The sequence below is a fragment of the Sciurus carolinensis genome, chromosome 11 (genome assembly GCF_902686445.1).
Source record: "Sciurus carolinensis chromosome 11, mSciCar1.2, whole genome shotgun sequence".
NCBI classification, from domain to species: domain Eukaryota; kingdom Metazoa; phylum Chordata; class Mammalia; order Rodentia; family Sciuridae; genus Sciurus; species Sciurus carolinensis.
In genome coordinates this window covers 113,548,958-113,572,368 of record NC_062223.1, presented here as the reverse complement: position 1 = coordinate 113,572,368, position 23,411 = coordinate 113,548,958, and the positions used below count along the sequence as shown (strand labels likewise).

The window sequence follows — 23,411 nt, the reverse complement described above, 5'->3', positions numbered from 1 at the left end:
GGCAGCAGCTGATGCCAATATTCCTCCCTTTTTGTTTTTTATAAATACCAGGGGTGGGATGATGGTCTTTCTTCTGTAACTTCCTCCAGCAGGTTAGGGGCAAAGAGTCTCATTCCTGTCAAAAAAGAGGATTAGGGAGGGCTTTAGGTGGGAGCAGAGTTTTTGGAACCAGAGGTGTCAATAATGAATCCTAAGTCTCAGCTTTGGGTGTCAGGGGTGGTAGTCTTGAAGGAGAAGTGGTTGATTGACCAATTGGTGAACTTGTGTATCTGATCTTTTAGGAACTTCTGTAGGCAATTTAGAAGGCATGGTCCTGTTTAGGAAGATCTGTAGACCTTAAAATGACAGAAAATCTCTGACTCTGGCAGTTTCTCTTGAAGTTATCAAGCACTTCTGCCTAAGAATCTCTTTTTTAGCCTCCAATCTTAGTTATTCTTGGGGCTAACACAAATGTAGATCTTAAGTTTCAGTAAAGGAACTATTGTCTTTCCTTTTAAACCCAGTTATGACTGTGTTTTGGTTATAACTGTTTTTGCTAGGTGTTCAAGACCAAGCTGGTCAAATTGACCTTGTTCCTATCTGCTGTTAAGGGTCAGCTGAGTTCCCACAGGGGTTACTTGTGGAGAACTGGAGAGCAGTTTCTTAGCTCCTTTAATGCCATTCACTAGGTAGGGTTTCCTTGATGAGGTGGCTTCCTTTGGAAGCAGCAGGGATGTCTCCCTTTTTCAGTGACCCTCCTCTTTGCAGCAGGTGCACTGATTGATTTTTCATCCTCTAGTGGTCTCATCAATCTCCCTGAACAGGAGGTCATGTGACCCAGAGTTGCAAAGCTCCTTAGAGAAGTCCTCCCATTCCCTGGGTTCAGGCCGATTCAGAGGGCAAGATCCAAATATTGGTTTTCTTGGCCCCTGTATTAATCTTGATCTTAAACTTGCTCTTAAACATTCAGCAAGCCAGTCTCACCAGTCATAAAGTAAGAATACTGGGCTTTAACTCTAATGTTTATGACTTTACAGTCATTTACCCCCTTTTATTTAATCGGGGCCTATATTATCTGTCCTATAGGTGATGACTTATTATCTCAAATTGATTTAGGTTGTTTGTCCTTGAAGCAGTACTTCTGCAAAACATTAATTAGGTAACAGTTATAGAGTTTACAAGGAAAATACAAAATGGAATTAACAACAGTAAAACATTTAGTTTATGTAATAGCTATCGCTATACATTATATCCCCTGTTTGAGATCACAGTAATTTTACAACAAAAAATAATCTTTTGAATATAACTTTAAATAAGCTGAAGTGTAGCTTATTTTGGAGCCATTCTGACATGCAGCAGGGTGGGAGGCAGAGCCTTATCTCAGGTGAGGCAGAGCTCTTTACAAATCTTAGGTAAAGTGTCCTAGTTCTAAAACTGATCTTTGCCTCCTCTCTAAATATCATTTTACAAAGTTTACATATATTGTTTCCTGAATCTATATGAATGTTAACCAACACAATATGACATTATATATAAAACATGAATCAAAGAAAGGCTGAGAGAACTTTTAACTTTCCTTCTATGTGGCAAAGTGGCAGTGCTTTCCTGTTTCATGACATAAACCTTTAAACAGATCGGGTTCTCATGATCTTTTAGAAATACATTTATATTTTTTATAAATATAAATGTCCAGTTACAGAACATTAAATGATGTAAATCTCTTTCAAAATTGTGAGCTCAAAAAATAAAGCATTTAAGATAAAACAAGAGTCCTAGAAGAAAAAATGATAATGGCCATTATTTTAGTAAAATAGCATAAGAGAATGAGAAAGAGAAAGGCAGATAAAGAAGGTGAGAGAGAGTTAGTTCCGTGTTGCATCCCAGGAAAAGTTTAAAATGGACATTTTTTTTTTTTTTCTTCAGTCTCAGGTTGATCCCTTGACTAGCCTGCTGCAGTCTACATTCCAATGTAGGCTTCAGCAAGGCTATGCAGGGGAAATTCTTAGGGTTTTTTAACCCTTTTTCCTGGTTGGTAATCAGGTCAGATTTGGATGCAGAGAATCCTTACTGTGACATGTCACTGACTGTTGGGCTGGTTAGGGTTACTCTTTCTACACCAGCCACCTCCCATGGGGGGCAGGGGCTAGAATATGTGTGTGGGACCTTGTGGCAGGAGAACTGGGTGTGCTTGGCAGGGGAATGGAAGCAGAAACAGAACAGGGCAAAGGAGATGAAGGAGCAGGAACCGACAGATGAGGAGGAGGGATTGTTCGGGTTTGCAGGAAGAGCAAAAATCAGGTTTAGTGTACAAGAAAGAGAAAGCTTGAAGATAAGGAATCCCTTTCCATCTGCCTGTTCACTCACAGAAGTTGTATGCCATTACATGGCCATTTTGGATTGATTATCTAAAGGATAAGTTTTGGTGGTTTCAAGCCGGGGGCCAGGTAAAGGGGTATAAGATTGTCTAGTAGACACCATAGGGGTGAATCTACCAGAATGGAAGACCTAGGTCCCATGGTGGAGATTGATACAGCTGAGTCAGTGTCCAAGGCGTCCCAAGGTCACAGACTACTTGGTTGGAGACAAGAAGGCAGCACAGTGAGTCAGGATTTTTGAGAGAGAGAGAGTGAAGAGGTGCCTCAACCCTGAGAGAGAATCTCCACCATAAAGATCGGGGACCCACTCCTCAGATAAGGTCAACTGAGGGGGCCAGCCATAACTGTAAAACTCACGACTGAGGGAACCCCCCACTCCTCAACTACCTCGAGGGCACCGGACGATCAATGGTTGTGTCTCAGGTCAGCAGAGGAGTGTTTAAGTTGACCTAGGGGAAAACTCACCAATTTGAAGCCAGTGGTGGATGTGGAACTGAGCATCCAGATGAATGGAAGGTGAGACCAGCGTCTGGGGGGCTCTGTGTTGGCTCTGGGGTGGCAGATGGGATTCCACTCACCTAAGTGGTGGTAGAAGAGCCCATTTGAGTCATGGCACCAATGAAAGCACCCAGAAACCACCCCGGACCCAGGAACTCATACAGGAGATTTTATTAAGCAAACCCTGCCTGCAGGGTGAGAGAGAGCGAGCGAAAAAGCAAGTGAGAGGGAGGAGGAAAGAGAGTGAGTGAGTGAGAGAGAGAGAGAGAGAGAGAGAGCAAAAGCAAGAGAGTGAGAGTAAGAGTGAGTGAGAGAGAGTGAGGAGGAGGAGAGATAGGACAGAAAGAGATAAAGAAAGCGAGTCAGAGTGAAAAGGAGAGATTGTGAGAGAGTGAGCGAGAGAGCATGTGTGACAGCAAGGGGGAGAGAGAAAGAGAATGGTGGTGGAGCTCTTCATAAGTGTTAGGTTGGAATTTGGCCAGAGTGGAGCAACTGAGGCAAAGGGCAGAGCACCACATGGTGACCAATCAAACCGAAAGGAAAACTCCACTGACCCTTACATCCAACTGTCACTCAGCAGGACCCCCACAAGTCAAAAGATGTTTTGGCTTTTGGCCTGTCCACCGTTTTTCCAGTGTGCACGAGCTGAAATTGGGACGCCTTTTTTTGCTTCTGCATAAAAAGAAACTTTACTATCTGGGTAAAGTTGGATGGCTAATGGGAAATACCGGGAGCTCACTGGACCCTAAAACTCCTTTGGGCTGTCTCCACCGTCATTTTACTAAACTGGGACTCCCCCAAGACTAAGCCTTAAACGGCAAGTTTTTATTTGACCATGGCCAAGCCTCAGTATGTTTTAGATCTCAAGATGGCCACCAAAGGGCACTCATGACCATTTGCAAGCTTTTCTTTTTGGAATTTGGCGCTCACCCCACCCCTTCTTCTACCTGTTCCACCACCCAAGTTCTCCTCCCCCACCTCCCCGTCCCAAACCGCCCCCCTCCATGCTCTGGTCAGAATTCCCCTCCTCTTCCTGTCCTCCTCCTGCAAACCCGCCCCTCCTCCTAAGGATGCAACTCCTCCTCCTCTTCCTCCTCAGAGTCTTCCTACCTCCCCTCCTCCTCCTTCAAAATGTCCCTCCACCCACTCTGTTCCCTCTTTTCCTGTTAGCACTAGCACAGAATCTCATCAGACCCTCCCACCACCTAACCCAGAGCTCTTTCTCCTCTGGAGGTGGCTGGTGCAGAGAGCGTTGTACGAATCCAAGCTCCATTCTCATTCCAGGATCTTTCCTAGATTGAGAAACATTTAGGGTCTTTCTCTGCTGACTCCTCTACTTATAGTAAGGAATTTAGGTATCTTTCCCAGACTTATGATCTCACTTAGCATGTCTTTCTTCTGCTCTCACCCCAGACTAACGACCCTGCATCCAACAGGCACCACAAGATCTTGCTGACCAAGTCCACCTAACGAACATTACTCTCCCCACAGGTGGAAAAAAAAGAAAAAGTCTTTTACCAGAACTTCAACAAAGTGATAATTAACAGCCATGTCATTTTTCCAGGACTTTTGTTTTTTTTAAATTCTATATTTTTTGAGCTCATAACATTGATGTTTTGATCAGTCCTATTTTTATTGAACTCGAGTTTTTGAGTATCTGTTACATTGCAATGAAAATCTCACCTGTAAAAGCCACAAGGGCTTTGTTTTGTGTTGTGTGTAATATTTTGTGTATTGTGTGTCCAAAAACTGTGTACATGATACTTACCTCACAAGTCTCCAGGTGGTCAAGTTTAAAAATGTTAATTGATATTAATCATTTGTTTCTAGAACTTGTCTCCAACAGAAAAGGGACCACAAATATTATTCAATATACCTATCTGATATCTTGGTTTTTACAGTAAAATAAGGATTTGACATGTGTGGGATTACTCAAATGTGTTTCTTGGAAACATCTAATTAACTTACAGGGTGTTGCCACTGGCCTCCTCATGCAACCAACTGGACCTTCCTACGGACTGGTGGCATATCTCTCAAGCAGCTTGATTCTGCCATTTGTGGGTGGCTACCATGTCTCTGAGCACTGACTGCAGCAGTTGAATTAACTAAGGAAGTTCTAAAACTCACCCTATTTCAACCAATAACTGTGTTTTCCAGTCATCGACTACAGGACCTCATAAGCCATAAATTACCCACTCCCCTCACCTGACCTAACCATTTTTGTAAATGGCAGTTCTGTGCTGGGTCCCAATAGATGCTGTAGAGTCGCTTACCCAGTGATCACCACTGCCTCAGTTCTGGAAGCCAATTGCCTTTCAGAAGGGATCACTTCCCAAAAAGCCAAACTCTTTGCTCTGACTAGGGCTCTAATTCCATCCAAAGGTAAACAGGTTAATATCTACACAGATTCCAAATATGCCTTCTTGATTGCTCACTCACATTCAGCTATTTGGAAGGAGCACAGATTTCTCACCACAAAGGGGTCACCAGATAGGAAACAAAAACAGAAGGTTCTAAGTATGGGAATATATTCAGTAGAAGGGAAAAGAATGTTTCTGGGTAAGAAAGTTTTTCTGTGATGAAATATATGAGAGTCAAAGTAAGTGTTAAGAAAGTCTGTGTAAGTAAAGGGCAAATTTCAACAAGTTTGCATATAACTAAGTTGGTTATATGTATGTGCACCTGCTGCAGAGGAGGGTCATTGAAAAAGTGAGACATCCCTGATGCTTCCAAGGGAAGCCACCTCAATGAGGAGACCCTGCCTAATAGACGGTACTAACGGAGCTAAGAAGTTGCTCTTAAGTTCTCTACAAGTGACCCCTGTGGGAACTCAGCAGACTCTTAAAAGACAGGAACAGGTCAATTTGACCAGCTTGATCTTAGACACCAAGCAAAACAGTTAAAACCAAAATATAGACATTCTTGGGTGTTTAAAAGAAACAATAGTTAAATGCAAACTAAGATGTACACCTGAATAAATAACCCCCCTAGAATAAATAAAGACTGGAAGCTACAAGAGAGAGATTCTTAGGCAGATGTACTGCTAACTATCAAGAGAAACTGCCAGAATCAGGAGTTTTTAGTCAGTTTAAGGCCTACAGATCCTCCTAAACTATATAGGTAGGCTTAATCTATGCTTGCTAATATGATTATCTAGCCCTAAGTCACAGAAATATAGAGATCTCTACTAAACACAGGTTATACCAACAAGAGGACTTGGTTATACAGTCACTGCCACCCAAAAGCTAGAATAGCAACTCCAGAAGGCAGTAGAGGCATCTGCTGCCCCCCTGACATCCTGCAAAGATAAATAACATTTATTTTTCACGTTTCCCTGCAGAACTGTCGGGCACTAGATCTGACAAAGGGAGAACATGCCTCTTCCTAAGAATGTTGTTGCTGGATCAATGAAACTGGTCTAATGGAAAAGCAACGTCAAAACTCTCAGATGTCTAAATGAAAGACTGAAGCAAGAAGAATCAAATGACCCCTGACCAGGATGACTGAACTCCACTCTTGTCACTTGTCTGACCCCTACCTTTACTCCCCTATTAGTGATAGGAGTTCTGCTAATGAGTGCTCCCTGTCTTCTCAGGTTTGCCCGGAACAGCATAAGTGAGGTTGCCAGGGTGACATACAACCAGATGCTCCTACACTCTTATAGCTGCCTCACCACCAACCTAGAACCTGAACCTTTCTTTCCCCACAACACCCCCTAACATGCAGGAAGTAGCCAGATGGACTCCAGCACCCTATATCACCAAAAAGGTCGGGATGTTGGGTCGGAATTTGGTCAGAGAGCAGAGCAACTGAGGCAAAGGGCAGTGCACCACATGGTGACCAATCAAACCGGAAAGAAAACTCCACTGACCCTTACATCCAACTGTCACTCAGCAGGACCCCCACCCATTCTGGCCCACAAAGACCCTGGGCAGCCGGGGCCATGTGCAATTTTCTCCAGGTCCTTAACCTGAGTGTACCCCAGGGGGTCTGGGAATTTCACCTAAGAGCCAAATTCCAATAAAGCTTGCTTTGGCTGCTTTCTGTCTGATTTTATTTGGCTGCTAACCATTCCCCCCCAACCCCCAGCTTACAGCAAGTAGTGGAATTTCACAGGCTAATAACAATGGACCAATGACTGACTAGGGAGTTCGTGGGCTAACGATCTGGGCCAATGACTACCAAGAATGTTTGCAGGCTGACAAGCAGACCAATGGCTGGCTAGAATATTCACAAACTGATGATCTGGGTTATAAAATGGTGTGGTGGAGGTCAGAATACTGGCAGCAGGTGATGCCAATACACCTTTTTGCCATTACTTTGGTCCATATTTTCATTCTTTTAATTTCTGCTCAATCTCCAGACTCCAGGTAGTTGTATTTTTTATTGTGTTCAGAGTTTATGATTGTTATCTATTGGAGAACAGTTCATTAGGATCTTGCTCCTCCATAACAAAAGCAATACTATTATTGTTGCCAAAATCCTGGTCCTTGTCCCCGGTGCCAATCCAATAAGGAGGACACAGTTTTGAGAAAAAGGCAAAAGAAGGTTTATTGCTTTGTGAGCAAAGGAGAAACACAGGGGACTCCTGTCCCAAAGGCTGTGATTCTGCCTATTAGCAAGAGCAGGAGACTTTTAAAAAGGTGATTCAAAGGCTACATTCCATGTGTTCTCTGTTGCAGTCGTAATTCACTTGTTAACTTGGGAGAAAGTCATTTCTGAGATCTTCTGGTACCATTTCCAAAGTCTGGATTACTTTGTTCCTATGGTGAGTGTGTACTCAGGGACAGATAACTTTCCCTAGAATGGGGAAGAAAGGTAACTCTGTTTCACCTGAGATTATGGAGGAGAAGAGATTAGGGAGAAGCAGGGAGAGAGGAAGAGAAAGAATCATGTCCATTTAAAAAATAAGTTGCAGTGACAGAGCAGCAAGGGTTATATTCAAAGCATAAAGTGGACCACTGTTATATTTGTTCATTTACTTTTTAAGCAGGCCAAACCCCAAGTCTTTTTTATTTTTTATTTGACACAGGATCTCACTAAATTGCTCAGAATGGTCTCCAACTTCCAATTGCCCTGTCTCAGCCTCCTAAGTTGCTGGTATTAGAGATGGGCACCATAACACCTGGCTTAAATGTTATTTAAAAACATTTATTTTAGGGCTGGAGATATAGCTCAGTTGGTAGACTCCATGCCTTGCAAGTAACAATGCCCTGGGTTCAATCCCCAGCACCCCCTCCCCCCAAAAAAAAGTTTATTTTAAAAGGCAATACAATTTCAGTGACATAAAAGGACAAAAAATATCACTTTTTATGGACTAAAAACATCATAAAAATAGCATTTTTTTCTAAAATTGAAAGTAAAAAATTATGAACTATGATAATAAATACATTTATAAAATGTAAGTTCTTTTGTGAGAAGAAAACCATTTTGTCTGTCATTTGTGAAAAGGAAAGTTAGCTCTAAGTAGCTTAGTTTAAAATGAAGATGCAGTGTACATTAATTAAGTGGTTCAGACTTTGAGTTTTTATAATAAACTGTAAGCACCAAAGGATGGGATGCAGACCTCAATGGAGTCAGCCTTTATTCATGCCATTGGGGCCCACTTTCCGAATGGGAAAATGACCATCAGAGGGGATTCTGGTTTTGTAGGGTACAATGAGGATAGTGTAATCACTGGAAGATGTGCACATGCAGTTTTGACCTCAGGGGCTAGTTGTATAAGTTAAAACTTAAATTTAGGAGGGTAGTTGTAAAAAGACAAACTCATTGTTGTCTGGGGAGATAAGAGTCCAGGCCCTGAGGGATGAATACTCAAATCTTGCCCGTTGGTACTTGCTATGCCTCCATTTAGGACTAATTTGCCATGGGGGAAGGTCAAAGTTCACAGCCCAGTATTCAGTATCCACCCCTTTCCCCCAGGGCCCATTGTTATCAGAAAAAGACCTGCTGGGAGGTTAATCCTTGGCTACTTTCCCTCCCTCCTCCCTAGCTGCACTTCTCTCCATTTTGGGGGGTGGGTCTATCTTACAGGAATATTATTTTCCATAACCCTTGAATAACCAACATAGATTCCCAACTATCATGTACATGGGTATAAAAAGCAAAATCTACATCATAGCTTTCCTCATATGAAACAAAAATATCACCTTTGAAGGCTGGGGATGAAGCTCAGTGGTATAGCACTTACCTAAAATGTGCAAGGCCCTCAAAAAAACAACAACAACAAAAAATCACCCTTGTTAAACTAACTTCTGTTTCAGGAATCATTTTACTAGCAATTGATAGAATCTGCTGTGAATGTGTCCACACAGTGATAAAAAGGGGGCATCTACCATCTCCAGTTTGAGCAATGCATAGTTTTTGTAAAAATGAAAACTTATTCCACTGTCAATTTATAATGTTCAAAATATTTTTATCATGTTTTTCAGATAAGCTTGTAGCCAGATCATTCATAGCCCAAAGGACCCACTCTATCAAGTCAGATAGCTTGCCTTTGCCATCATCCCATTCTCTGTCTTGAAAATGTAATAATAAGATACAGCATAATACATTAATTTTTGGATCACTGCTTATATTTTTTTAAATATATTTTTAGTTGTAGATGGACACAATACCTTTATTTATTTACATGTGGTGCTGAGAATGGAACCCAGTGCCTCACACATGGCAGGCGAGTGCTCTACCACTGAGCCACAATCCTAGCCCACTGCTCATCTTTTCACAGACAAGGGAACAAAAGTTGAGAAACCTCCACTTCAAGTAACATGACTAACAATTTTGAGCTGAAAGTTTTCCTAAAGCTTCCTATTTCTTGGTGCCAGAGCTCTTTCATTTGCACAGACCAGTTCTGATTGGCTAGCTCCAGGACCCAATACTTGCATGTACACCTTAAAGTAACTGATACTCTACAGGTTTGCAATTCCTCACAAAAGTGGCTGAAGTGTTCAGATAGCCTGTTCAGCACCCTTTTCCTTTCCTTTGGTTGTCTTTTGTGTGTGTGTGTGTGTGTGTGTGATACTGGAGATTGAACCTAGGGTACTTAATTGCTAAGCTACATTCCCCAGTCCTTTTTATTTACTTTTTAAATTCTGAAATAGGGTCTTGATAAATTGCCCATGATGACCTCAAACTTGTGATCCTCCTTCCTCAGCCTCTGGAGAAGCTAGGATTACAGGTACTTGATACTGTAGTCAGTAGTTTTAAATTTCTTGCTATGAATCACTGGGGAAATTTAGAAGACAACAAACACTACAAAAAACAAGCAAACTGAAAAACAATGACTCCAGAACTTCAGAGGTTTTTGTTTGTTTTTGCCATACCGGGGATTGGATCTAGGGGTGCTTAACGATTAAGCTACATGCCCAGCCTTTTTAATTTTGAGATAGGTCTTTTTATTTTGCTAATTGTCCAGGTTGGTCTTGTACTTGTGATCCTCCCACAGCTTCTCATATCTCTGGGATTACAGACCAGCATCTTTGTGCCCTGCTCTGAAATTCTAAACTCTTAAATGGGAACAGAAATGGCCAGTCCAGTTTGGTCCTTGGCCTTTACTCCTTTGCAGGGACCATCAAATGCTTTTCCTTCCTTTCAACAATTCATGGTCTCTACTTCTTCAGGACTGGCCTTCAGGTACCATCCAAACCTGAAATCTTAACAGTGGTCCACTAAATGCTTTGAATATAGCCCTTGCTGCTCTGGCACTGCAACTTCTTCTTTTTTTTTTTTTTTTAGTTGTAGATGGACACAATACCTTTATTTGTCTGTGGTACTTACATGTGCTAGGCAAGCTCTCTACCACTGAGCTACAACTCAGTGCAATTTATTATTATTTTTTCTCTTTATGGGGGGTACAAGGGATTGAACTCAAGGGCACTCAATCACTAAGCCACATCCCTAGTCCTATTTTGTATTTTACTTAAAGACAGAATCTGAGTTGCTTAGTGCCTTGCCATTGCTGAGGCTGGCCAAGAACTCTTGATCCTCCTACCTCAGCCTCCCAAACTGCAGGGGTTACAGGGCTGCACCACTGTGCCGTGTGAAATTTATTTTTAAAAGGGAGATGTTTCTTTCTCTTCCTCTCTTCCTCCTCCTCTCTAATCTCTCCCCATCCCTAATCTCAGGGAAATCAGGATTACCTTTCTTCCCCATCCTATGCAGAGTTATCTGTCTCTGAGCACACACACACCACAGGAATGAAGTAATTCAGACTTTGTGGATGGCACTAGAGGATCTCAGAAAAGACTACTTCCCAAATTAACAAATGGATTACAACTCTGACAGAATGTACACGGAATGCAGCCTTTGAATCACCTTTTTAAAAGCCCCTGGGCTGGGCATGGTGGCACACACCTGTAATCTCACCAACTGGGGAGGCTGAGCCGGGAGGATCTCCAGTTCAAAGCCAGCTTCAGCAATTTAGCAAGGCCCTAAACAACTCAGCAAGACCCTGTCTCTAACAAAATATTTTTTAAAAAGGGCTGAGGATGTAGCTCAGTGGTTAAGTGCCTCTGGGTTCAATCCCTGGTACAAAAAAAAAAGTCCTCAGTTTCTCCTGATGGGCAGAATCACAGCCTCTGGGACATGACTCCCCAGTACACCTTTACTAGCAAAACAATAAAACTTTCTTTTTCCTTTTTCTCAAAACAATGTCCTTGTTATTGAATTGGCATCAGGGACAAGGACTGAGCTTTCTGTAACAAGACTTTAGGTAAATTTATGTGGTGGTTTCTTCATTTGTAAAACAAAAATAGCAATTGAAGGATATGGAGAATAAGTACAAGGACATTGAAGCTTTTGTCATTTAAAATCCCAGGCCTCAGCCAGAGTAAAGGAATACAAAAGAACTCACACCTGACCCACCTCCAATGGGTCAGCAGACCTCAATACAATAAGCCCCAAGAAATTCCCTATTCACATTCCTGTCCCACTCTAAAGGAGTGGATCAGTGGATCCCAATACAATGAACCCCAGGACCTCCTGTCCCACACTAAAGGAAGCCTACATAACCCAAACTCTTGCTTCAGCCCACTGCCATTTACTGCCCCGAAAATGAGCCGCGCCAGGGTTCCACCAATTGACTCCACCTCCACCACTGACTACACCTCCACCATTGACTCCACTGCTGAATACTGAATAAAAAAAAATTTGGTGGCCTGAGGTTTACTTCCTGACTCCTGCCTTTGTCATTTGTGCTAACAATAATAGTGAAGCCAGAATTGGGGACAGGTAGTTAGTGTAGAAATAGGAAATCGGGTCAGATCAAGAAAATGGAGGCCATAAAGTCATCTGTCCCTGGAAGAATGGAATGTCAAGGATCTCTGGAGCCCATTGATTACCAAATTTACCTGCCCTTGTCAGAGACAACAGGCAGGAAGATGCTAATTAATGCCCCCTGGGCCCTTGCCCATCTGGGTCACCTTGACCCTCCCCCTGCCACACCCGCTTTTCACTTTCTACATCTTACCTGCAAAACCAGGCCTAATCCGGTAGGCAGGAAGGGAGGAGACAAGGGGGAAAGAATGGGAGAATGAAACCTATAAAAAGAACGAGATTTGCTCATCCCACGGATTCCGCCTTTGGGTCCCCTTCTTCCACCCGGGAGAAGTCTGCTTTTCCTTTTCTTTAATAAAGCTGCATTTTCCACTCTACATTTGCCTCGGCGTGCTTCTCCGGCGTTATACTTCAACACCTGAGGAAGCAGGACTCGTCACCGGGTAAAAAGCGGTATCAATAGCACTTACTTCATAGGATATTCTGCAGATAAAATGAGTTCATATATGTAAAACTCTCAGAATACTGTGTATGAACTCAGTAACATTAGCAATTACTTTCTCTAAAATGATATTTTTCCTTTCAGAGCCAATAAAAGCAATGGTATTTCTAAAGATAAATTAGTATTATTTTATTTATTTATTTATTGTGGTGCTGAGGATTGAACCCAGGGCCTTAGTGCTTATACCAACTGAGCTATATCCCAGCCCATTATTATTTTTTGACTGTGGATTGGACCCAGGGGCACTTCTCTACTGAACCACATTCCCAGCCCTTGTTTTGTGCTGGGAGTTATACCCAGTCTACAAACTGAGCTACATCTTCAGCTTTGTCCTTTTTTAATTTTCATTTTGAGACAGGGTCTCACTAAATTGCTGAGAATCTTGCTTAATTGCTGAGATTGGCCTCTAACATGTGATACCCTGGTCTCAGCCTTGTAAGCCACTGGGATTACAGTTGTGTGCCACCAAGCCTGTTTTTATTATTTTAAAGTAGTTATTAAATGTACGTAAAATGATACAATGAACACCCACATATCTACCACCTGATTATGAAAATAGAACATTACCATTAATCTGTGAAGTTCTGTTTATGTCCTTTCCCATTCTATTCCTTCCCTTTCCTTGGAGCTACTATTCTGAATCTATTTTTTTTTTTTTTTTTCTTCTTCTTCTTCTTCTTTTTTTTTGGTACTGGGGATTGAACCCAGGGTCAGTGAGTCTGAGGGACAAAAAGACAAGTCAAAGTAGGTAATAAATGATTGGGTTCGATCAGAAAGATGGGGGCTGATTCAGGAAAGGAAATCAAATGCTAATACCTCCAAAGCCCTTCTACCTCCTCTTGTACCTGTTGCCAAGGTGACCTGTCTCCAGGGGATTGTTCCTCCCTGCAGGGAATTGTAGGAGGTGTCAATTAATGCCTCTTGGCTGCTCCCTTCCTGCCTATGATCATTCCACCTTTGGCCCACTTTTTGGTCCCATAGGCAGAATGGGATGTGGGGGAGAGGCCTTGAGAACAAAGGAAATCCAAAAAGTATAGGACACCCCCACTTCTTTGGATACCAACTCTGTATCCTCTTCTTCCTCTCAGGAGACGTCTACCTCTGTTCTATTCTTTAAATAAAACTTGCTTTCTACACTTGCCTTGGCATTTCATGGGTGTTCAATCTTCATATCTGGGGAAAAGGAACTCGGCCCTGATTGATTCTCATAACTGGCATAAAGGGTCTCCCTAAGTTGCTTAGGGCTTCACTAAGTTGCCAAGGCTGGCCTCAAACTTGTGATCCTTCTACCTCAGCCTCCTAAGTCACTGGGATTCCAGGTGGGGGCCACTGTGCCTGGCTACTATTCTGAATTTTTTTTTTTTTTTTTTTTTTTTTTTTTTTTTGGTGCTGGGGATCGAACCCAGGGCCTTGTGCTTACAAGGCAAGCACTCTACTGACTGAGTTATCTCCCCAGCCCCTGAATTTTGTGTTTATAATGTTCTATTATTTGTACTTTACTTATGTGTTTATCTCCCTAGACAACATATTTTGTGATTTGTGTAAATGGAATCATATATGTCATCTTCTGCAAGTTGCTTTTGCCCCACAACACTGTGTTCCTGAGATTCCTCTAAGATGTTACATAGTTGTATACTGTTCACTCTTACTGCAGTGTAATTTCTATCCAAAAACTACAATTCATCAATTTCACTGTTCATATACATTGGTTTCCTGTTTTGTTTTAAAAGTGCTCTGAATCAGGTTTTGCACATATATCCTGGTACAAATGTGCAAGGTTTAAGAGAATTTGGTGGCTATGAGGCATACATAATTTGGAATTCTGTGGATGTGTTTGTGACTGGGGATTGAACACAGGGCCTCATGCATGTTCCATAAGCATTCTACCATTGTATAAGTGTTCAACAACACTTGTTATTGTGGCATTTTTAAATTTTTGCCAATTGTAAACATAAAATGGTATCTTTGTGTTTTAATCCATGATTTACCAACAAGTTCAGCATCTTCATATGATTTGGTTTCCTATTCTGTTAAGCCCCTTTTTCTATCCCATTATCACTTAAACTGCAATAGTTTTCCACCTATTTTAGATCACTAGTTCTCAACTGAAGGAGAGTTCCCATTTCAAAATACATTTGGCAGTCTTGAGATGTTTTTTGATAGCCATAACTGGCATTTAGTAGGTAGAGGCCTATCTACAAGGCACAGGAAAATGCCACATAACAAAGAAATAGTTGGTCCCACACGTTTTCAGTACCAAGGTTGAGCAATTTTGTTCTAGAAACTAATATTTTAACAATTTTTGTGTTATATTTTCTCCCAGTTTGTGAATGGTTTAGCTTTCTTCAGGGTACCTTCTGATTAAGAGAAATACTTAGATCTTTTTTCTTTTTGTACTGGAGATTGAACCCAGGGGCTATATCCACTGAGCTATATCCCAAATCCTTTTTCCTTATTTATTTATTTATTTATTTATTGAGACAGGGTCTAAGTTGCTGAGGCTCACTTCAACTTCTGATCCACCTGCTTTAGCCTCTTCAGTTGCTGGGATTACAGGTATAAAGTGCATTGCACCCAGCTGAGAAATTCTTAGATTGAGGATAATCAGGGCTGGGGGTATAACTCAGTGGTAGAGCACTTGCCTAGTATGTGCAAGACCCTGGGTTCCATCCCCATACTGCAGCAAAAGTAAAAAAGAAAAAGAAAAGAATTTTAATTACTCTTTCCTTTTGTAGATTGTGCTGTGTGTGTGTGTGTGTGTGTGTGTGTGTGTGTGTGTAAGAGAGAGAGAGAAAGAGAAAGAAAAGGAGAGAAAGTATGTTGATTAAAGAAAATCTCCTTTATCCCAAAAGCATAGACATTCTCCAATAGAGCACTGGAAAAATTTTAAATTTTGCATTTTATATTTAAGTCTTTAATATACCTAAAATTGATATGCGATGTAAAGTAGGAATCTGAAATGAAGTTTTAAAATATGAACAACTACAATGTTGAGGTATATTCCTTCTATCCCTATTTTTTCTAGTATTATGAATGGGATAGTAGGAACATACCTCAACATTGTAAAAGCTATCTATGCTAAGCCCAAGGCCAACATCATTCTAAATGGAGAAAAATTGAAAGAATTCCCTCTAAAAACTAGAACAAGACAGGGGTGCCCTCTTTCACCACTTTTATTCAAAAGAGTCCTCGAAACTCTAGCCAGAGCAATGAGACAGACCAAAGAAATTAAAGGGATACAAATAGGAAAAGAAGAATTCAAACTATCACTATTTGCCAAAAATATGATTCTATATTTAGAGGATCCAAAAAATTTCACCAGAAAACTTCTAGAACTAATAAATGAATTCAGTAAAGTAGCAACATATAAAATCAACTTTCATAAATCTAATGCCTTTCTATTCATAAGTGATGAATACTCTGAAAGAGAAATTATGAAAAACTATCCCATTCTCAATAGCCTCAAAAAAATAAAACACTTGGGAATCTAACAAAAAAGGTGAAAGACCTCTACAGTAAAAACTGCAGAACATTAAAGAAAGAAATTAAAGAAAACTTTAGAAGATGGAAAGATTGCCCATGCTCTTGGATAGGAAGAATTAATATTGTCAAAATAGCCATACTACCAAAGTCTTATACTGTCCCGGCCTGCGGGACATCAACGCAGGACGGTAAACCTAAGAGAGAAGGAATGAAAGGACAAGAGACACAGGGAGTGGCAGCAAGACAGGAATTCTGATCAAGCTGCAAATTTTTATTGTTCTCACGGGTATTTATGCTGAGGGAATGAGGGGTATGACAAGGTGCAGGCTGGTTGGCTGTGTTCTTCTATTGGGCTCCTGATAGGGTGCAAGTTTGCGCCGGCGGGAAGGTGTAGTCCCAGAAGAGAAGCAAGGATGGCACCATAGGCACCATACTGTCAGAATTATCAGCCAGGAGTGGGGGAGGGGCGCTGCTGCTTATTGTAAAGGTCAGAATGTTCTCAGAATGAGAACTTCTTGGTCCCTGACATTATACAGATTTGATGCAATTACAATTAAAATCCCAATGACTTTCCTCATTGAAATAGAGAAAGCAATCATGAAATTCATTGGGAAGAATAAGAATAAGAGACCCAGAATAGCTAAATGAATCCTTAGCAGGAATAGTGAAGCAGGAGGCATCACAATACCAAGCCTTGAACTATACTTACAGAGCAATACTAACAAAAAATGGCATGGTATTGGCACCAACACAGACACGTTGACCAATGATACAGAATAAAAGACACAAGAGACAAACCCACATAAATACAGTTATATCATACTAGACAAAGGCTACAAAAACATACATTGGAGAAAGATAATCTCTTTAACAAATGGTGCTGGGAAAACTGGAATTCCATATGTAACAAAATTAAATTAAACCTCTATCTCTCACCCTGTACAACACTCAACTCAAAATGGATCAAGGACTGAGAAATTAGACCAGAGATCCTGCACCAAAGAAGTAGGCCAAAATCTTCATCATGTCAGCTAAGGACCAGACTTCCTTAACAAGACTCCCAAAGCACAAGAAATAAAATCAAGAATCAATAAACAGGATGAATTCAAACTAAAAAGCCTTTTCTCAGCAAAGGAAACAATAACGTGAAGAGAGAGCCCACAGAGTGGGAGAAAATCTTTACCACATGCACTTCAGATAGAGCACTAATCTCCAGAATTTATAAAGAACTCAAAAAACTTAACACCAACAATATAAACAACCCAATCAATAAATGGCCTAAGAAACTGAGCAGACACTTCACAGAAGATATACAATTGATTAACAAATAAATGAAAAAATGTTCAACATCTCTAGTAATTAGAGAACTGCAAATCAAAACTACTCTAAGATTTCATCTCACTCTAATTAGAATGGCAATCATCAAAAATACAAGCAAGCCCAGCACAGTGGTGCATGCCTGTAATCCCAGGGCTCAGGAGGCTGAGACAGGAGGATGGAGAGTTCAAAGCTAGCCTCAGCAATGGTGAGGTGCTAAGCAACTCAGTGAGACCCTTTCTCTAAATAAAATACAAAACAGGGCTGGGGAAGTGGCTCAGTGGTTAAGTACCCCTGAGTTCAATCCCCAGTGCCAAAAATAAATAAATAAATAAATAAATACAAGCAACCATAAATGTCGGCAAGGATGTGGGGGAAAAGGTACACTCAAACATTTCTGGTGGGATTGCAAATTGGTGCAACCATTTTGGAAAGCAGTATGGAGATTCCTTAGAAAACTTGGAATGGAACCACCATTTGACCCAGCTATCACACTCCTTGACCTATACCCAAAGGACTTAAAATCAGCATACTGCAGTGACACAACGTTTTTAGCCGCTCAATTCACAATAGCTTAATTGTGGAACCAATCTAGATGCCCTATAATAGATGAGTGGATAAAGAAACTGGTATATATACACAGTGGAACATTACTCAACCTTAAAGAAAAATGAAATTATGGCATTTGCAGGAAAATGGATATAGAGTTGGAGAATATCATGCTGAGATTAAGCCAATCACCAAAACCAAAGGCCAAATGTTTTGCTGATACATAATGCGGGGTGGGGGGTAAGGGAAGAAGGGAGTAACTTTGGATTGTGCAGAGGGCAATGAGGGAAGGCAAGGGGGCAGGGGATGGGAAAGATGGTGGAATGAGACAGACATCATTACCCTATATACATGTATGATTGCACAAATGGTGTGACTCTAAATAACATACAACCTGAGAAATGAGAAGTTGTACTCCATTTGTGTACAATGAATTGAAATGCATTCTGCTGTCACATATAACTAAATAGAACAAATAAAAAAATATATGAACAACTGTGTGAACATTATTTCTTAAAAGTCCATCTCATTCCTACTGGTCTTTAATTCTGGGCAATTTGCAGAAACCCAAGCGTGCAGACATTTTTGGTTTGTTTGTTAGTTTGCAATACTGACAATGACTTAGATTTTGGTTTTGTAAAGACAAAATGTGGATGGCTGGCTAAATGCAGGTGTAAAGACTTGGTATCTCTGCCTCCATTTTACATCTTCTCTGTTGCTCTGAGTCACCTTGGATTCCAGTAACAACAACCTCAAAGTCATTGTCAGTCCCTTGAAGACAGGGATAAGGATGTGAGTTCCCTTGTGTTCCTGGTGTTTCCACACTGATTGAAGTTCCTTTTATGATTTTCATCATTATCCTTTCTATTAGGTTTGTGTGGTAAGTGGCTCAACCTGATTTATTGGAGCACCAGAATCAGGCCTCTGGTCTGAGACTCCTATAACATTACTAAGGACAGACCCAGGGTCACTTCATCATTGAGCTACATCCCTATACCCCCAAACCCTGCAACTTTTTCTGTTTTTTTGGTTTTCAGTGCTGGGGATTGAACCCAAAGGTGCTTAACTACTGAGCCACATCACCAGGCAGTTTTTATATTTTATTTAGAGACAGGGTCTTGTTGTGTTGCTTACAGCCTGAATTGCTGAGGCTGGCTTTGAACTCCTAATCCTCCTGCCTCAGCCTCCTGAGCCACTGGAATTACAGGCATGCGTCACCCCACCTGGCACTGCTGCAACTTTTTAAAAAAATTTTGGGACAGGGTCTCAGTAGTTGGACTTGAACTTGTGTGCCATCAAGCTTGGTTAATGGGCTTATTTCTGATTCTATTTTAGTATTACTTCTTTATTTGGAGTTTTTAGTTATTGTTTCCATATATATATATAATTAATCAATTAATTAACTTTTTTGGGACAGGTCTCACCAAGTTGCTGAATTTTGAACTGGTTTTGAACTTGCAATCCTCTTGCATTAGTATCCGGAGTCTCTTTCTGGCTTTACAGGTTTGTGCTACCACGCCCAGCATCATTTTTGCAGTCTTATAGAAGGAAAATCAGATCACCAAAACTAAAGGCTTTCATGAATCATAATTCATGATGTAAGAGCTTTTATTTTTTCTCTACATGTTTTAGAGAAACAAAAGACTATTTTGATTACCAAATCAAATACTTCTAAAATGAACTCATTAACTTTACTGAAAGTTGTTTCAATTCTACAGCAAGTCCATTAACTATAGTACATATTTCAGTAAAGTCAGAAATCCATTTATTTTTTAAGCAACAAAAAGACTTTTCTGAAACATCTTATCTCCTGTGATTTAACCTTATACAAAAACTAATTCTCTAATCTAGGGATTATAGGAGAAATATCCATATTCTTTCCTCCATAGTAATGAAGGTCATCTTCTTAGCTCCTGAGGAGATGGCACTTAGGAACATTTGACTAGATCATTCCTGGAACAGAATCCATAGCTCAAAGATCAGTGTCACCTGTCAATCATTTGCAACCTTCAGTTTTCAAATCAGTTACTCAGAAGCCAGTGGCAGGGGTAGGGGGGAAGGAAAAAAATAACAGAATGAATCAAACAACATTACCCTATGTAAATTTATGATTACACAAATGGTATGCTTTGACTCCATGTACAAACAGAGAAACAACATGTATCCCATTTGTTTACAAAAAAAAAAAAAAAAAAAAAAGCCAGTGGCAAACTATACAGAGAGAAGCAGCAAGAAATAAGAGTAGATACTACTTTTTTATTTGCTCCATTCTTTTCCTAACACTTGCCTTTCATTCTCACTCCCTCTCTCCATACAAGTCATGTAAGTAGGATTTTTTTTTTTTTTTTTAATAATCAGGGATTGAACCTGGGGTGCTTAACCACTGAGCCATAGCTGCAGCCCTTGTTATTTTGAAACAAGTTCTTGCTAAGTTTCTGAGACTGGTCTCAAATTTGTGATCCTTCGGCTTCAGCCTCCCAAGTCACCCGGATTACAGGCTTAAATAGCATTTTACATTGCTATATTTTAAATATCTAGGAGAAAGATAAATTCATTGACTCAGAAAACAACTTAGAATTAGGACTTAGAATTTTTCCTGGAAAAATTTTCCAGGAAAGGAAAAAAAAAATTGACTTCTCGAGAAAAGACTGTTTCAAATGAATCCCTTAAAAAAAAAAGTCAATTATTTGCTATAGCTCCTTCTTAATGTTATTTCATGTTTTCCTTCAATATTCTTGAAATAATTATTGACTAATAAAGTAATTGTCCTGGAGCCTTCCCCTAAGAAGAATGAGAAGGATTTTCTGTGGTAACAACATATATTTTATATCCTCTTTTGATATTTGATCACCATGAGATTTGCCAACTGAAGGCTAAGTACGAAGACCTGTTCATTAAATAGTATGGCTGGATAAGCTTACTAGCTGATTAACATGTCTGGCACCATGTGGAAATAAGAGGAGGATAACACTTACTAGATAGACCCAAAACCCTCAGGTTGGTTTGATTAAATTTCTTAGCTCTGGGTCAGGCATGGTGGCACATGCCTGTAATCCTAGCAATTTGGGAGGCTGAGGCAAGAGGACTGCAAGTTTGAGGTCAGTCTCAGCAATTCAGTGACACCCTGACTCAAAATAGAATAAAAAGGGCTGGAGGCTGGAACATGGCACAGTTGTAGACCAACACTGAGCTCAATCTCCACTACTGCTGGGGGAAAAAAAAATAAAATAAAAGCAAAAGCTCTGGGAGTTCAGTTTAGAACCAAAAAGTAAGTGCTGAACGTGGTGGCTCTCACCTGTAATCCCAGTCACTCTGGAGGCTGAGGCAGGAGAATTACAAAATTTCAGCCTTGGCAACCTAGGGAGACCCTGTCTCAAAATAAAAAAATAAAAAAGAATGGGGGATGTAACTCCCTGGCAAAGTACCCCTGTGCTGAATTTCCATTAAACCGTGCCCCCACCACAAAACTATAAAGTAGAAAGAGGCTTAATAAAAACCTCAGAGTCTGTTTTTACCAAACAGCCTACACGTTCCACTTTCAGGGATACGAGTATGAGTCATCTCTGGTGGTCTTTTAGGAGAGTTTCAAGGACAAGTATTTATATATATATGTATGTGTGTGTGTGTGTAATAATTTTTTTTTTTTTTTGGTACTGGTGATTGAACTCAGGGGCACTTTACCACTGAGCTACATCTCCAGTCCTTTTTTGCTTTTGTTTTTGTTTTGGTACTGGGAATCGAACTCAGGGCCTTGTGCTTATAAGGCAAACACTCTACCAACTGAGCTATATCCCTAGCCCTCTCTTCATTTTTTATCTTGAGACAGGGTCACTAAGTTGCTGAGGGTCTTGCTAAATTGCTGGGGCTGTCCACAAACTTGCGGTCCTCTTGTCTCAGTCTCCTGTCTCAGTCTCTGGGATTACAGGCCTGAACCATTACGCCCAGCAAGGGTTATTCAATTTTTTAAAATTTAAAATCCAAATCCCTTTCCTTCCGTGTCTTTTTTCTAGTTTTTTTTTTTTTTTTTTTTTTTTTTAAATTAACCTTTATTTTATCTATTTGTTTTTACTTGGTGCTGTGCATTGAACCTAGGGCCTTACCCAAGATAGGCAAATGCTTTACCACTTAGCTACAACCCCAGCCCCAAGGGTTATATATTTTGACACAATTCACACACATTAAATAAGCAATCTAGGGCTGGAATTGTGGCTCAGTGGTATAGCACTTGCCTAGCACATGTGAGGAATGGGGTTAAATTTTAAAAAGGTATTATATTCACTAACAAAAAAAGAAAAAAAAAAAAAAGCAATCCTAAAAGACACGTGCAAAAATAAGTCTCGTTCCAGAGACAGTGTAGAAATACATAATACTGCAAATAAACTGGACTCAGAAATCAATTTGTTCTTCAGTGATTACCAGGTCGAAGCCATGAACATGGGTTTTGATTATTCATGGGGTGGGAAGAGTAAGATATCCATGCATGAAAAGTTTTACTACCATTAGGCAACCATAGTATGTCTGTCAATCAGGGAAGATTCTAAGGTAGTAGTATCACCGCAGTAAATGCTAACTAGCTTTTTACTTGTCACGGAGGTGATCCATATATCTCCTGATGATGGGTGTAGCCAGCAGTCCCAGTCCTAAGAGTAATCAGGCCTTCCATGGGAACTGTAGCTGACTTGTTACCTGTTTCCTTATGCCAAACTGTGCTTATATGCAGACTGTAGACTTACAGGTAAAACATCATAATCACAGGGATAACAATGCCAGAAGCACAGATCAGGCTACTATTCAAATACAATTTGCACTGAAAGAGACACTTTGGGATCAGCCTGGAGCAATGGTATATAAGCAGTACCGTTAATGGCAGCCCTTTCACACATAGCTTCCACACAGATTTGGAGACAGCCAATACGTGTGTCAACTATCAGACTGTCGTTATGATACATTTGTATCTGAAAATGTGGAATATGGTTTAATAGTTGCCATTTCCCCCAAGTTGTTGAATCTACAATTCACTGAGGCACCTGAGCTTTTAAACCAACATGATAAACATCTAGCTCAAACTTAACAAAATACAACAAAATTTGTTTGAATGCCTGAAAATCTGAAAAGGGACACGACAATTCTTGCTCACCATGATCAGGTCGGGGTTAAGGAAACCATGCTGGGTGGGCTGCTGGTCTGTTTGGTTAGCATTAGACAAAGCACTGCACTCACCCTCCATCTCTTTCTCTTAAAGACGGTGAACAATTTTTTTTGTGTCGGTGGACAGAGAAATGGCTACAGGGCCGTGTGGGAGAACCTCTATAATGGGTTCCCGGGCAGTTGCCCACAGTAACTGAGGGAAGACTGGAGCCGAAGGTCAGTCTTAGAAAAGAGTAGGTTCTCCCCGCAGAGGACGCGACTTGGGAACGTAGAGTCCTAGAAATCCC

The 23,411-nt window shown here is 40.6% G+C and overlaps 1 long non-coding RNA gene and 1 other non-coding gene across 2 annotated transcripts; both read right to left on the bottom strand.

Annotated features, from left to right (window-relative positions):
• Positions 1–23,405, bottom strand: LOC124958245 (uncharacterized). Its single transcript, XR_007103852.1, has 3 exons — positions 23,197–23,405; positions 2,820–2,932; positions 1–115 (listed from the first exon to the last, which is right to left on the bottom strand). It is a non-coding gene; the product is annotated as an uncharacterized LOC124958245 (long non-coding RNA).
• On the bottom strand, positions 21,697–21,769 carry Trnai-uau (transfer RNA isoleucine (anticodon UAU)). Its single transcript has one exon. It is a non-coding gene; the product is annotated as a tRNA-Ile (tRNA).
• Positions 23,406–23,411: the final 6 nt, after the last annotated feature.